Raw genomic sequence first — 17,054 nt, 5'->3', positions numbered from 1 at the left:
AGAGAGGGAGGAAGGAAGGAAAGGCAAGAAGGAAAGAATAGGAAGGAAGAGAAATGAAGGGAAGGAAAGAATAGGAAGGAAGGAAGGAAGCAAGCAAGCAAGGTAGCAAGGAAAGAAGGAAGGAAAGAGTATGACATCCAGACTGTGATAACACCCCCCCCCCAATACACACACACACAGAAATATGTACATAAGAGCACGGTGGCTGCTGGTTGCATGGAAGAATTTGTAGCGAGTGTCCAAAAGGACATGCCTGAGCTGTATCACACTAGCAAGTGTGAAGTTTTGAACTGAAGGCCTAAAGAACCAGGGAATATAATTAACCATGACTTTGTAGTCTGTTGAGGATGAAGGTGTGGTAGCATGGGCCAAGCTCCAATTTTTACTTGCCTGACAGGTGAAAAAATTACAAGAAAAAAGGTAAAGAAAATTAGGATGGAACAGGAGCTGATGACAGTAGAGTAACATGGTTTATTACATTGTCAGTGTCACTCTTCACAAACCTCAGGGACCTGTTTTCAGTAATAGGATTAGGGTACTCAAAAAGCCTGCTTTTAGGTAACAGTAGTGGCAACATCTGCTTAGAGAAAGCACTCAAGAGTTAGTGGAATACATTGGCACTGCAATGAGTGAAAAGTTATAGAAAGTGTAAAAGTAAGATGTGTAGTCTAATCATTTTCATCTCTTTCCTGTGTATACATGCATCACATATTGACTTCATTCATATGAGTTATCTATATGCTGTTGTAATTTTTGCTTTAAGGCATCATTTAAAACATTACATAAAACAAATGTATGTGTGGTGCTAACCTACAAATTTACCACTTCTCTGATCCTGGTCCCATGAGTACATCTACATTAGAACCTTTTGTCATTCTCTAAGCAGGACAGTTTCATGTGTCACTCTGGTAACAAAGGCAAACTGCTGTTGAATTTCTTAATCTGAAAGTATGTTCAATACACATGATCAGAATAGTTCCTCTGGAGTGTGGATTGTGAATTAAAGGTTGTTTTCTTTGCACCCTTTACACACATATTTCCTTTTGATGGGTTGGGGGTCAGCATTCATTTTTGGTATTGTTAAGCATAGTGACAATCAAAAGGTGGTTGGACATTCTTTGTAATAGGACTCAGCATGGAAATAAAACTCTCCTTATGCCCTCTACACAACACTTTAGTACAAAATATTATTCTTCCATCTTTTATTTTCTCCTATATTTTTGGACAAACTCTCTGATCTTTATTTTTATTTTTCATTGTCCTGGTCAGGTTAGTCAAATCTCACACTGTCATCTTAGGATCTGTCTCCCCTATATACCTTCCATCCTTCCACAAGGAACTAGAAAAATGGAAATGGGGTCAACACATCTTATTCTCCTCTCATTTATGTTTTGTATTGTAGAAGGTGATGTCATAATAGTCAATGCTACCAGTTCCTTAGATGTAGGAATAAAGTATAAGTGGGTCTAAAAACATCTTTAGGCATATGCTAACAACTCATACTACAAGAAACTTATATTAGAACTAAATAATCTCCTATATGCCCCATATTATTATTATTAATCAGTTTTATGAGTACTGTCACTTCATTTAACATTTACCAAGAGACAGTGTTTTGTAGATCTGCTAATGTGGTACGTGCCCCTACTGATTTCCTAATTGAGCTCTGCATATGCTAGACTCTAGGCCTCTATTTCTGGTTGATGCTGTTAGTGCAGATCACTAGCTCCTTGGGAGAGAATTTTCATCTTGTCTCCCTTGCTAGCAGCAAAAGCATTTCCTAATTGATAAGCAAATCTTTGCTTTCATAAGGAATAAATTAGTATAGAAGCAGGTATTTTGACTTTTCTCTCCCATACTGCATACATAACAGAGCAAGCTCCATCCATTTTATGTAAGACAGAAACATACATGTAGAGGAATGAATTCCTCAGACGTGGTTTTCTCATGAGTCAGGACCAATGACTTTTTGCAATGTGCCATTTCAGGGCTTGGTATCATTTGAGGATGTGTGTGTGGACTTCAGCTGGGAGGAGTGGAAGGACCTGAATGATGCTCAGAGGACCCAGTACAGGGATATGATGCTGGAGACCTACAGCAATGTGGTTTCCTTGGGTGAGTAAAGGCCACATTAATTCCTAGAAGTGAGGACTTTGTTCTTAATATATATATATATATATATATATATATATATATATGATTTAATGCTGATTTGATGTACTATTCTAGTCTTTGAGGATCATCACCTCTCCATAACACAAAGTTCAATTTGATTGTGCAACTCCTGAAGCCATCCTCTTGTCATTCTTCAAGGGGCTGGATGAGTCATTTTGTGGGAATGTTCTATATGATTGCCCAATAACAGGACCTAGGTTAACCAAGTTACCCTAACCAAAGGTCACAAGAAGCTCTCATGGCCTACACCTGTTTTACTAGCTTAAGTACCAGGGGCCATAGGATCTAAAACTTATCGATGGACTACAAATCTGACAATGGACTTGGGCAGAGGAACTGTTACCCATTCCTTTTTAGTAATGCCGAGTGTCCATACCCCCTGTTGGGGAGAGATTTATTACACAAATTGGGAGCACAAATCAAGTGTGAGGTGGCGCAGATTAAAGTTGACTTGAGTCCCCTGCAGGCGGACCAGACCCTAAAGCTTTAACTGCCAATAGCCCAGGAATATGTTCTGCACCAGAACAATGAAAAGAGTCACCCTCACAAATTCTTCCAGGAGCTCCAGGAGAGATTTCCCCAAGTGTGGGCAGAAACTAACCTCCCTGGCCTAGCTGTCCACCAGAGTCCAGTGCTGGTCCAGCTGAGAGCTTCTGCTGAACCTGTGAGAGTGAGATAGTACCCCATTGCCTCAGAAGCAAGAGAGGGGATCAGGGTCCATATCAACTGCCTATGACAAGTGGAGATACTGGTCCAGTGCCAGTCACCTTGGAATACACCATTTCTCCCTGTAAAGAAGACAGAAGCAGGTGACTATAGGCCGGTGGTGCAAGACTTAAGCGAAGTAAATAAGAGGGTTGAAGACATTCACCCAACTGTACCTAACCCATATACTCTCCTCAGCATGTTTGCTCCCAAGAAACAGGTTTACACAGTCGTAGACCTGAAGGACCCTTCTTCAGCATCCCACTGGTGAAGGCCAGTCAGCCCATCTTTGCCTTTGAGTGGGCAGATCCGGAGGATGGATATCAAGGACAACTGACCTGGACTGGGATGCCTCAAGGGTTCAAAACTCCCCCACTATCTTTTTTTTGGGGGGGGCAGTCCTGGGGCTTGGACTCAGGGCCTGAGCACTGTCCCTGGCTTCTATTTGCTCAAGGCTAGCAATCTGCCACTTGAGCCACAGCGCCACTTCTGGCCCTTTTCTGTATATGTGGTGCTGGGGAATTGAACCCAGGGCTTTATGTATACGAGGCAAGCACTCTTGCCACTAGGCCATATCCCCAGCCCTCTTTTTTTTTTATTGCCAGTCCTGGAGCTTGAACTCAGGGCCTGAGCACTGTCTGTGGCTTCTTTTTGCTCAAGACTAGCACTCTGCCAACTTGAGCCACAGTGCCATGTCTGGCCTTTTCTATATATGTGGTGCTGAAGAAACGAGCCTTGGGCTTCATGTATATGAGGCAAGCACTCTTGCCACTAGGCCATATTCCCAGCCCCTCCCCCACTATCTTTGACAAGGCACTGCACACTGACCTCGGTGGGTACGGAGTCTCCTTCCCTGAAGTTTCCTTGTTACAATATGTGGATGACTTGTTGGTAGCTGCAGAAACAGAAGAGACCTGCTTGTGGGCAACTGAAGGACTCCTCAAAGCACTTCAGGAACTCCGCTACTGGGTTTCGGTGAAGAAGGCCCAGGTGTGCACCAAGAGAGCCACATATCTTGGGTACAACATTGAAGGGGTACTCCGGACCTTGTCAAGCTCCAGAAACTAGGCAATCATACAAATCCCCACTCCCAAGACTAAGATGCAAGTAAGGGAATTCTTGGGAACTGTGGGGTATTATAGACTCTGGATTTGGGGATTTGCTAAAGTAGCACTGTTATGCCTAGATTTCCGGTCCCCAAAGACCACCAAGGAGCCTATACCAATGCAAACACACAAGAGTCTTTATTGCAAGCTCAAGCCTGGACTCTCAATTGTCACCGACATAGCAGATTTGGATTGAGAGTCCCGACCCTCATCTAGGCAGGGTTTTTATTGTGATTACAACAGTGGCAGGGTATTTCCAACTTGGCAGATACTTGATTGGATGGCATTTAGCAAGCAAGTCTTGTCCTATTTCTATTGGCTATCTACCTTTTCAGTTATCTATTTTGGCTTTGATATCGGGAACTGGCCTCAATATCAGGAATTGACAACAGGTGGTCACGTAGCACTGATGCAGGGGGTTAGTGCAGGGGGTAGAGCAAGTCTCAAATGGGTTAAGCAAGCCATTTACAGAAGCAGAATATTGTGGTCAGGCTGACCTAGTACCAACTTTATTTTAACAATTGCGACCATGTTTTCCCATTACCACTAAGCAAGCTTGAGCGGGCTAAAACAATCCAGTACTCAATCATAAGCAAACCAACCCAACAGTTACCATGGCATTTCTACTACTATTATGTTTATTTCTGTAGTCTATGACTATGATCATTTTTTACTGTCCATTACCATGGTTGCTACCCAGGTACAGAGGGGAACAAGTGCTCCCTAAGTTTTTAAATGTCTACAAGAAACTAGTCTCACAGGTGGGGGTGCAGCCCTCTAGCATGGAGTCATCACCAGAGTTTAGAAGCTGTTATAATTTTAACACTAAAACTTATATTTAGTTACTCCAGTTTTCAGGTCAGCCCTTACAGCACAGCCCTTATATAAGATTACCAAAGGGCCAGGAGAAAATATTAGATGGATTGAAGAAGAGGAACGGGCATTTCCAGACCTTTAAAAAACAGCTAGTCTCAGCCCCAGCCCTGGACATTCCGGATATCCACAAGCCTTTTCACTTGTTCACAGATGAAAAGGCTGGGGAGGAAGAAGTGTGATAACTCAGAAGTTAGGACCCTGGTATTGGCCAGTGACCCACTTATCTAAATGAGACCCAGTTGTATCAGGATGGCCTGCTTGCCTCAGAGTAATTGCAGCAACAGCTCAGCTAGTCAAAGACTCTTAACAAGCTAACATTGGGGCAGGCCTAGTGGTAACTACTCCCTCTGCAGTTGAGAACTTGTTGTGAAGCCCCCCAGACTGGTGGATGTCCAACGCCAGGCTAACACAGTACCAGGTTCTGTTGCTCAGCCAGCCTAAAGTGACTTTCCAAGCTTCCACAGCCCTCAACCCTGCCACCCTGCTACCAGATACTGACCAAATAGTGCTGCACAATTGTGCTGAGGTTGTGACTCATGTCCACAGCATTAGACCAGACTTCACGGATGTCCCACTACCCGATGTGGAAAAGACCATGTTCACTGACAAAAGCAGCTATGTGATGGACATAGTGAGGTTAGCGGGAGCGGCAGTTATGGAAGGGGACCAAGTCATTTGGGCCGAGCCATTACCAGTGAGCACCTAGGCACAAAAGGCTGAGCTCATTTCCCTAACCCAAGTTTTGATGCTGGGAAAGCACCAGAAGGTCAACATCTATATGGACAGCAGGTATACATTCACCACCATACATGTACACGGGGCCATTTACAAGCAACGTGGGCTGCTGACAGCAGAGCGAAAAACCATCCAAAATAAAGAACAGATTTAGGCTTACTTCAGGCCATATGGCTGCCAAAAGCAGTCCCTGTAATACACTGCCCACAGGACCTCAAAAGGGGAACTCAGAGGAAGCAAAAGGGAACCAGAGAGCCGACAAGGCTGAACGGGAAGTGGACACAATAGATAGGGGCCCTATGGCATTGGCCCTCCTTCCAATGCCAGCCCTCCCAGAGGAGTCCCAGTATTCTCCTGAAGAGCAAAAGGCTCTCCAGTCTCTTCACAAAGTAAAAAGGGAGGCTGGAAACAGACTCACAACGGGAGAATTATTCTTCTGCTTGCGTTAGGATGGACTCTTAGTAAGCAAATATACCAGGGAACTCATTAGGAAAGAGAAAGCTAGCAGAACTGATCTGCTGATTCTACCATAGACCTGAAATGGACAAAATGTTAGAAGATAATACCAGCCAATGTGTGCCATGCCAGTGGACCAATGCAGCCATCAAGAGAAAGAGGGGGGGCTGGGGATATAGCCTAGTGGCAAGAGTGCCTGCCTCGGATACACGAGGGCCTAGGTTCGATTCCCCAGCACCACATATACAGAAAACGGCCAGAAGCGGCGCTGTGGCTCAAGTGGCAGAGTGCTAGCCTTGAGCGGGAAAGAAGCCAGGGACAGTGCTCAGGCCCTGAGTCCAAGGCCCAGGACTGGCAAAAAAAAAAAAAAGAGAAAGAGGGGAAGAGGAACAGTGTCAGGAGCCTATTGGGAGGTAGATTTTACTGACAAACAGGCAAGTATGGATATGAATAACTGCTAGTTTTTCTAGACACTTTTTCAGAATGGATGGAAGCTTTCCCAACCAAGTGGGAAACAGCACAGACAGTAACAAAGAATCTGCTAGAGGAGATAATTCCCAGGTTTGGACTCCCGGTGGCCATAGGCTCAGATAATGGTCCGTATAATGGTAAGTCATTGGGGATTAACTGGAAATTACATTGTGCTGGGGCTGAGGATATGGCCTAGTGGCAAGAGTGCTTGCCTCGTATACATAAAGCCCTGGGTTCAATTCCCCAGCACCACATATATAGAAAACGGCCAGAAGTGGTGCTGTGGCTCAAGTGGCAGAGTGCTAGCCTTGAGCAAAAAGAAGCCAGGGACAGTGCTCAGGCCCTGAGTCCAAGGCTAGGACTGGCCAAAAAAAAAAAGAAAGAAATTACATTGTGCCTATCACCCCCAAAGTTCAGGTCAGGTAGAGAGGATGACTAGGACTCTAAAAGAGACCTTAACCAAATTATCCTTGAGACTGACAAAAACTGAATGGCCTTCCTACCATTTGCCCTTCTGCAAGTATGCTGCTGCACACCATACTTTAAGGGCATCACACCTTATAAGATATTGTTCGGGAGACATCCTCCTTTATGCCCTAAGCTTGGTTCTGATGCAATAGCTGAATTGTCTAACCAACATGTGATACAGTCCTTGCAGGCCCAGATCAGGGCTGCTCACGAGGAGTTGCCCAAGGATGCCCCAGCTTTTGTGCCAGGACAGGTGTTATGGGTAAAGTGACATATGACTGAGTCTTTGGAGCCCCACTGGAAAGGCCCCTACACCATAGTTCTGACCACTCCTCCTGATGTCAAGGTAAACGGCCTAAAGACCTGGATCCATGCCTCCCACATCAAAACAGCTAACCTGACCAAGGAGGACAAATGGAAGGCGGTGCAATCTGGCAACGACCCACTAAAATGAACATTTGTAAAACATTTAGACTAGTAATGTTCTTGTGGCTTGGATGCAGTGGCATGGGGCAAAGACTCATCCAACCAGACTGAGAAATACAGGTGGGAGGTTCAGAGAGGAGGATTGAACTTTATGATGTAATTTGATTTATAGGCTGTTTGCACTGTCATCAAGCTATCTGGTTTAGCAAAAGGCTTTGGGAACTTGAAATGTCTTTCCTTCCACTGTTAACTTTTGGGACTAAATGTTAGAAATTTGGATATTAATGTTTGATTATCACTGTTAAAGAACCGCTTGGGTTTCTCAGAGATGAATAGAAAAAGACAGGAAAAACCTGGGACAGGCCTGTGTGCATATCCTCAGGAGTGAGAGATGATCTGGCAAAGGTGCAGCTTAGCCAGTCCGCACATGGTAGGACAGGCCCTGAGGGGAGTCCACGCATGGTGGGACAGGCCATAGGGGGAGTCCATGCATGGTAGAAGAGGGTAAGCTGGCACCAAGGCATTTCATCAAGCTCTAAGGAGTGGGTGTTAGGGCTGACCTGAGAACCTGAGTAACTAAATATAAGTTTTAGTGTTAAAATTATAACAGCTTCTAAACCCTGGTGATGACTCCATGCTAGAGGGCTGCACCCCAACCCATGAGACTAGTTTCTTGTAGTTTGACATTTAAAAATGTAGGGAGCACTTGTTCCCCTCTGTACCTGGGTAGCAACCATGGTAATGGACAGTAAAAAATGATCATAGTCATAGACTACAGAAATAAACATAATAGTAGTAAAAATGCCATGGTAACTGTTGGGTTGGTTTACTTATGATTGAGTACTGGATTGTTTTAGCCCACTCAAGCTTGCTTAGTGGTAATGGGAAAACATGGTCACAATTGTTAAAATAAAGTTGGTACTAGGTCAGCCTGACCACAATATTCTGCTTCTGTAAATGGCTTGCTTAACCCATTTGAGACTTGCTCTACCCCCTGCACTAATCCCCTGCATCAGTGCTACGTGACCACCTGTTGTCAATTCCTGATATTGAGGCCAGTTCCCGATATCAAAGCCAAAATAGATAACTGAAAAGGTAGATAGCCAATAGAAATAGGACAAGACTTGCTTGCTAAATGCTATCCAATCAAGTATCTGCCAAGTTGGAAATACCCTGCCACTGTTGTAATCACAGTAAAAACCCTGCCTATCTGAGGGTCGGGACCTTCAATCCAGATCCCCTGCGTCGGTGACAATTGAGAGTCCAGGCTCAAGCTTGCAATAAAGACTCTCATGTGTTTGCATCGGTATCGGCTCCTTGGTGGTCTTTGGGGACCGGAAATCTAGGCATAACATGGGATGGGTATATGCCCATTCTGTAGGACAGGCTATTGGAGGCCTTTCTTTGTCCTGTCTCTGTTGTTTTCAGATGAACACTGGAAACTGGTAAAAATGAAAGATTTGATTGGTATTTTTAAAACTGCCCCTTAGGATGGATTAAAATTGGAAAAGTCTTAAGAAGAGGGTTTAAAATGTTTATTTTTATGATGTAACTTGATTTCTGTGCTATTTTGCAATTTGGATGTATTGAAAAAGCAAAGACGCTAAGTCCAGATTCTTGTGTTTGTAATTCTGGTGTTTGTGATTCTTGCATTAAGGAAAACCTAATTGAGTTCTGATGTTCAAGGCAGTAATTCAGACTGAAGGGAAAAAAAATGGCTCTTTTATAACAGGAAGCCCGGAGGCAATGGGCAGTACCTGGTGCCTCTGGGCTCCAGAGTTCTTCAAATGCAAATGAAAGCCAAAGTGTAAGTGTTAAAGCAGAAGTTAGTAAGAGGCATTAAAAAGGAAGAATTGATTTTTAGGCATAAAATTTGGAAATAAAATGATCCTAAATGTTTCTTTCAAGTTGGATAAAGGAAAAATTACGGCTACCAAAATGATTCCAGTTGGCCTATAGGTCTTTGAAACAGTTTCCAGCAGGCACACAGAGAAGGATAGACAATCCCTACAAGTCTGTCAGACGTAACCTTGACCCTTAATAAATTCCAGGAAAGAACATGCTTAAAAACTACTTGTGTGGACCACCTTGTTGCTTTTAATTGGAGTAAAGTGGCCTTGTGTACAGATTCATGATCTGAAATCTGCAGTTCGCAGCCAGCCCTGGCAGAGAAAGGTCCCTGGGAGAGTCTTCATCTCTAATCTACCAGCAGAGTGCTGGGAGCAGAGGTACTGGAGCTCAAAGTAGCAGAGTACTAGCCTTGAGCTGGGGAGCTGAGGGATGGCACTCAGGCCTTGAGTCCAAATCCAGCTACCAAGAGAAATGTCAAAGGTGCATTTATCCCAGCATGGAAAAATCACTCCTGGGACAAAAGTGATGGAGCATCATCCAGAGGGGGTAAGCCATGGCTGGGATGGCAAAGATGGTGTCAGATACTACAGTCACTTGCATCTGGCCCTTCAAAAGTTAATCGAAGCCAGGATGTCATGGGAGAATAGTTTATAAGCATACCCTTCTGATGCCCATGTCTGACTAATTGGGCAGGAACAGTTTGTCAAATGGGGGTATGCCGGGTTAGATTTATCTCCCCTGGTGCGGGGATGGTAAGCTTACTCTCTTATCTGTGCTCCCTTTCTCACCCTCTCCCCTGGCTCCCTGACCTGCAGGCAAACCAAGGTGGAGTGGGGGAGCTAGGGTAGGCCTCAGGTGCTTGTGGCTGAACGAGATCCCCTTTCCTCCCTCCTTACCCACCAAGGAAGCAAGATGCACACGGAATCTCGAAGAAAGCTTCAAGAGCAATCTGGTTTAATAAAGGGAGGGGCTAACAACTTATACCAGGAGAGATGACGAGGAAAGCAGGAGCTGGCGATAGGCTGGCAAGCTTGTCCGTCCAAGGGCAGCTTCCCAGGACATCCCCCATGGGCACTCCCATAGTACCGCCCCCTGGGCAAAGCCCCCAAAAGGGGAGCACACGTGCGCATTGGCGAGAAGTTGGGGGGCTGGTCACAAAGCTACCCCTTCTGGTTCCAGACCCAGATAGGTGTGGCTTGCTTCCACACTGCCCCAGGGCTGGGGGAAGGGCAGCATCTCAGGATTGCTCTCCTCGCCCTTCGCCGCTCAAGGCCAAAGCTGAATCCCCAACAGGGGTATACTTTTAAATCCCAACCCCCTGTACCTGCTCAAAGCTCTAACATTGAATTTTGAGCTGGCATATCTGTTCAGGAAAAGAAGCTTGTGAACCTGAGATCATGTCTTTATTCAGATCTGTCTAAGGCCTGCAAAGGTAATTTAGGCATTATTAGGCCATTGGAGATCAGTTTCCCCAGCCAGTCAGGAAAATGCTTCTGTAAACCAGAGTACTAGAAGACTACAGTGTTGTAGCCCAAGAAGAGGTCTGTGCAGTTGTTAAAAGTTAACTGTTGTATGTAATTTCCAGTCTGGAGTAAGCTCCTAATGGACATCTGATACTGGCAACCCCTTGGCAAAGCAGGCTAAGTAAGGTTATAGGTTCCTGAATAGGTAGGGTCAGCGTCCCTGAGTCAGCCTGAAGAAGTTACAGAAGATGATCTTCGCCCATCAGCTTTCCTTTAAGATCAAGATACCAGAGTCATTTTTGAGAAGATGAGGCAGGATAACTTAGAGGCATGGAAAACAGTGGTAACAAGTGTACAAGAGTGGAGACCATCCTTGTGAGAGATGGTTATTCAACCAGTCTATGCAGAAAGCTGCAGGCAACCCAGCAGGTGTGACATTCTATTGGAGCCACTGGGAGCCACTGCCCCTGAACATTCCATTTGGGTTGAGATCAAGGATGGCCCATGTGTTAATGCATTAATGTCATTTGAATAAAGAATTGGGGCCATAAAACTGATGGTCCTACGCACCCAGTACATACCCCTCAATGTTATTGAAATGAGTCAAGGATTTGACTAGGCTGAAAGAAAAGGGAAATGTTGGGGGAGTAGAGCTGACTCCATATTGATTAGGGAAACACGATAGCAAATGTTGGGGGGAGCTGACTCCATCTTGAATAGGGAAACATGGTAGGAATAGTTAACTTCATTTTAAGTATTAGGTCTACCTGACTGCAAAATTCTGCTTCTGTAAATGGTTTATTTGCTCTAGCCCCTGCATCAACCCCCTACCTATGTGCTATCTTTTACCTTTATAAACCCCAGCTCGAGGAATGCTAGGGAGCGCAGTTTCAGCTCCTGAGTCTGTGCTGTGTCCCTGGCAGGTCAGTTCACTTTTTGCTTCCCAAATAAATCCATCTTTTTGCTTGAGGCTGTCTCTGAGTGGTGGTCTCTTGGAGGAATGTGAAACCATCTTCCTCGCACCCCATAACACCTTCCAGATGTCTTATTGGGCCTGTCCTTTGCCCAAATTAAATGTCCAGGTTGGAAGGGATGGGCAAGATGTGGGCTAGACTGCACTAGCATCTCCCAGAGTCCTTTGGAGAGCTCGTCACACCTCCTGCAGGGTTGCTTGCAAATTTCTGCAGACTGATAAAAGATGTTTAACCTAAAGCAGGACTATGACTTTATATTGGCTTTTGAGGACCGGTGCCCTACCAGTTAAGGCAGTAGCCCCTGAGTAATTCAACAGGGGGACAGCTTTGTTAACCAGATATTTTTCCAATAAGGCTAGGACTTTCTAGAAAGACATAGAAGGCTTGAGCCTGTAACCTGTCGCAACCTGCCTAGTGCTCCCTTACTTGCCATGATCTGGGGCAACACAATTAACGGACACCAGACTGTGGTACTGAGGTTGGAGGTCTGGGGGGAACCTGTAGCCTTCCTCCAGCTTCAGATCTCAAGGTTCCATTAACCAAGGTTCATAATGGTCTTGTGTAAGGTACATACTTGGTAAGGTACATACTTACATGTGACAATCAATATTTGCCATACAAGTTGAAGGCAACCTTCTTATTCTGGGAAGGAAAGCTAAGTAGTAAACAGCTTACACTTTGCATAAACCTAAGTCTACCCTCAGGCTCCCACGTTTTAGGGTAGAGTTAGCCACACCTAGAAGTCTGTGTTCGTGTTAAGCTAGGACTGATTGACATTTCCAGGAGACTCTCAGTTTTTCTGAGAGGTGGGAGGAATTCCATCTTCCCAATACTTTGGGGTCTCAGAGCTTGGGTTTTCAGGCTCTCACAGTAACCATCTCTTGCAAGTGCAATCTCCACATTTACACACTTGTTAACCACTGTTTCTCATGCTTTTGCCTTTGTCTTGCCTTCCTTTTCCAAAAATGACTCTGGCCTCTCGATCTCAATGGCAAAGACCCAGCTTCTGTGGCTTCTTCAAGCAGACTCAGGGAAGCTGATGCTGCCCAGCCAGGGAACTAAAACCTTAGCTTATTTTTCCAAGGGCTTGCTAGGATCACTTGTCATTACCAATCCTGGAGAAACTGGCGGAAGAACTGGGAAAGTTCATAGTGAAGGGGATAGTGGAGTTCAGATTTGGGTGGAGAGCATTCTGCTGATGCAACTGGGGGGAGATAGGAGCTCGTCCAGGAAGTGAAGTGTGAGGGGCTGAGGACTGGAGATGGAGGGAATGATAGCAAGGCTGATAAGATTAATTCTAACTGCACAGGAGACTGACGCCTGAGGATAATGTTACAAAATTATGACAAATGAAACTATGATACTCCATCTTGACTTAATCAGCTAAGTTGTACAGTAATAGCAAGGAGTGACTGAGCCTCTGCAAGAGCACATGCTCCAAGATGAATCACAACAAAGTGGTTGGACAGCTCAAAGAAAGCTTGCTATACATTGTGAGGCAGTAAACATACACACATACCTATATATAAAATAAAAAAATAAATAAGTAACAGTCCAGTGCTGGTGGCTCACACCTGTAATCCTAGCTACTCAAATGGCGGAGATCTGAGGATCACAGTTCAAAGACAGCCTGGACAGGAAAATCCATGAGACTCTTATCTCCAATTAACCACCAGAAAACAGGAAGTGGCATGGAAGTGGCAAAGTCCCTCACGTGGTAGAAAAGCACTAGCCTTAAGCTGAAGAGCTCAGAGATATTGCCCAGACCCAGAGGTCAAGCCCTACAATAGATAAAGTGTTAGTATAGAAAAGTTGAACAATGCAAAAACATAAAAACCCATGAAATAAAAACTCAGAATATTTTCAAAATTAAAATCCCATGGTCTCTGAATGACTTCAGAAAATTGCAAAATATAGACCCATAAAAAGTACTCACAAGCAATATATGTGACAAAGTGCTCCTATTAAGCTAAATAGTTCTCAAAACTCAACAGTAAAAAGTAAATTAAGGGCTGGGAATGTGGTTCAGTGGTAGAGTGCTTGCCTAGCATGCTTGATTTAGCTCCATGTGAGCAGAAAAAGCCAGAAGTGGCACAGTGGCTCCAGCGGTAGAGTGCTAGCTAGCTTTGAGGAAGAAGAAGCTTGGGATGGTGCTCAGGCCCTGAGTCCTGACTTAACACTAGCCACCAGGGAAATACCAGTTAAAATCAAGATATAATCAGATACCTCTCAAAAACAACTAAAATACAAGGCACGCACTCTTACCACTAGGCCATATTCCCAGCCCCCAAAAACAACTAAAATAACTAAAATAATTATTCAGGAAATATCACATTTTGACAAAGATGCACATAAATTAGATCTCTCAACTTTGCCACTTAGATGGCAAAATGGTACTCGAAAGTTTTTTTTAAGAATTGCACACAAAGTAACCCTATTACCCAGCTATCTTTCTCCTCAGTGTATATTCTAGGCAACGGAAAACTTATGTACACATCTAAATATTCCTGGCAGCTTTGTCAATAATAAAACAAGGGATGGGAATGTGGTTTTAGTGGTCAAGTGCTTCCCTGGTATGCATGAAGCCCTGGGTTCAATTCCTCAGTATCACATAAACAGAAAAAGACAGAAATGGCACTGTGGTTCAAGTGGCAGAACACTACCTCGAGCTCAGAGAGGCTCAGGGACAGTGCCAAGACCCTGAGTTAAAGCCCCAGGAGTAGCAAAAAAAAAAAAAAAAGTCAAATGAGGAGCTGGCTTACAGCTTTTGTTGTCCCCCATTTCTGTTATGAAAAGCAGGGAAGCACATTTTGAAAAGTGAGTCTTTATGGCATTTCTACACAGCCATAATGTATTTTAAAACTTTTCCTTTCTTGCTCTACTAAACATCCCAATGTCACAATCATGCTTTATACCAGTGTGCGTGTGTGTGTGAGTGCAAACATGTGCTCATGTATGTGTCTTTTAGGTGTAGATTTCACAAATGAGTAAAAACATATCATCTGGCATTCTGACATTGGCTTATCTTCTCTAGTTCCCTTTTTTAAGAGAAAAAAGGCTAGTTTTTCATTATCACTATATGTAAGAATTTGATTTAGAAATTTTACTACCTGGGGCTGGGAATATGGCGTAGTGATAGAATGCTCGCCTTGTATACATGAAGCTCTGGGTTCGATTCCTCAGCACCACATATATAGATAAAAGCCAGAAGTGGTGCTGTGGCTCAAGTGGTAGAGTGCTAGCTTTGAGCAAAATGAAGCCAGGGAGAGTGCTCAGGCCCTGAGTCCACACCCCAGGACTGGCAACAAAAACAAAACAAATAAACAAAACTCTGACCACATAATTATTTAAAAAAAAATTTTACTACCTACCTTGATATCTGAAGTTATGAAAAGAAAATCTCCAGTACTTTACAGATAGCTGAACTGCATATATAAACTGAAGGAAACAGTTAAAACATATGTACTATTCAAACCCATATGCTTAAGTATGAGCAAGAGTCAGGGAACTAGACAAAGCAAGACTGACTAAGGCCCCATCCATTGACAGTACACATGACCGGGTGTGAGCCACTGGCCTGTTCACCCCTACAACGCTGCTCACATCTTGGTCTTCTTAACTTCCTCAGGCGTCTGGCTTTGCCTCCACACTGCACCTATGCCAATGGCTCACAAGTGATACTCTTAAACACCAACTTGTTCTAACAGTTTCTCTGTTACTCATTTTCACATTGATAAGATAAACCATTTAGTTGATTTGCAGTAACATAGCATGCACAGCTAGGAGTATAAATTGAAACAACAGATGATATAGAGTAGTTTTTCATAGTTGGGACTCACAAAGATTTAAGACACTTTTGTTGACAGTGAAAATTATTTGCCTCTGCCTGAACACATATACTTTGGGAAATCTATCACGTCAAGAAAAGAAGTGGTATAAAATGTTTCAACAACATTGTAAGGGCAAAGAGCAAATGCAGTCCTAATGTCAACATGGTAATAACTGTACATTACATATTGTACATCCAGAGTAGGTGAAGTATAAATTCAGAAAGGACTACAAATTCTAGAAGGAATGTTTCTGTATACTGGATGGACCCACTTAAAACTCTCCACAGTAACTTAAATATATGGATGTTTACAGAGGGCAGTGGGGCTAGATATATTTTAATCTGTCAAGATCCTTCTAGAGCATGAGACTCAGAAAGGCAAGGAGATTAACTTTATTGATCTGAATATCATGTTTTATTTTCCTAACCAATAAACAAAAACAAATTAAATGAAAACTGAATTTAGAATGCAGTCTTTAAAGTGAGAAAGTTAAGAAACAGTAAGTTGATAGCTAAAAAAGTGATGAGAAAAGAAGCAGGGCAGCAAGCTCCTGAAGAAACAGAACACAAGTGCACTAGGGGTGAGGTGACAGGTTCTGACAGAGAAACAAGTAGGTAAGAAGCTCTCCAAATGACTTAGCTCACACACAGCCATGCCCTATACAAGTAACAGTTTTATTTATCTTCACCACATTAGAAGAAAAATCCAGGTGCATAAGACAAGAGCCAAGTATATGAACATATATGTAACAATATATATAAACTAATTGAATATCCTTCTAATCTGATAGCATTTTAAAACAAAGGTTTTTTTTTTAATAATAAAAAAAAAAGACTACCCGTTTTGGTTTTGGTTTCTTACCAGTCCTGAGGCTTGAACTCAGGGCCTAAGCACTCTCCCTGGCTTCTTTTTGCTCAAGGCTAGCACTCTACCACTTGAGCTACAGTGCCACTTCTGGCTTTTTCTATATATATGGTGCTGAGGAATCAAACCCAGGGCTTCATGTATGTGAGGGAAGTGCTCTACCACTAGGCCATATTCCCAGGCCCTACCCATTTGTATTTTATGCCTTACAGGTTACCCTAGAGTAATCACATTCAGATGACTTAAGCTATCAAAAGTAAAAATGGCCACAACTCTCATTATAAACCTTCAATGTAGTATAGAATGTACAAGCAGCACATGGGTTCAATTTTGTTTGCAGAAGTTATAGTCCTCCAAATGAAGTAGAGAAGTCACAAATTTGTCAGAGTTTTAGCTAAATTGTGAACCAGTGGAGAATCCATCTGGGGTAGAATGCTGATGTTGCCATGCCTAGATGTGGCATACATATTCTTGATATTCTTGTGCCTTGTAAGCCCCAATTGTCCATGACTTTGTTCTTAGCCAGGTGCTGCATCAGAGGCAGAAGGGATTCCTTAGTATCAAACAGTTAATGCTGAAAAGGTAGTGTCCAGTCGCCATGGACAAACATTTCCTAACACAGTGCTGGTGGCTCATGCCTGTAATCCTAGGTAC

At 43.6% G+C, this 17,054-nt stretch overlaps 1 long non-coding RNA gene across 1 annotated transcript in view; it reads left to right on the top strand.

The window, feature by feature from the left end:
- The window catches only part of LOC125346743, a 63,020-nt gene extending 60,987 nt beyond the window's left edge, over nt 1-2,033 (top strand). Inside the window, exon 3 of the long non-coding RNA XR_007210019.1 lies at nt 1,989-2,033. This is a non-coding gene — a long non-coding RNA (uncharacterized LOC125346743). The remainder of the gene's footprint in view (nt 1-1,988) is intronic.
- The last annotated feature ends 15,021 nt before the right edge of the window (nt 2,034-17,054 follow it).

Source organism: Perognathus longimembris, chromosome 2 (assembly GCF_023159225.1).
Source record: "Perognathus longimembris pacificus isolate PPM17 chromosome 2, ASM2315922v1, whole genome shotgun sequence".
Classification (NCBI taxonomy): Eukaryota; Metazoa; Chordata; class Mammalia; order Rodentia; family Heteromyidae; genus Perognathus; species Perognathus longimembris.
Note: the sequence above shows the minus strand (reverse complement) of the source record. Positions and strands in the feature narration are given on the sequence as shown.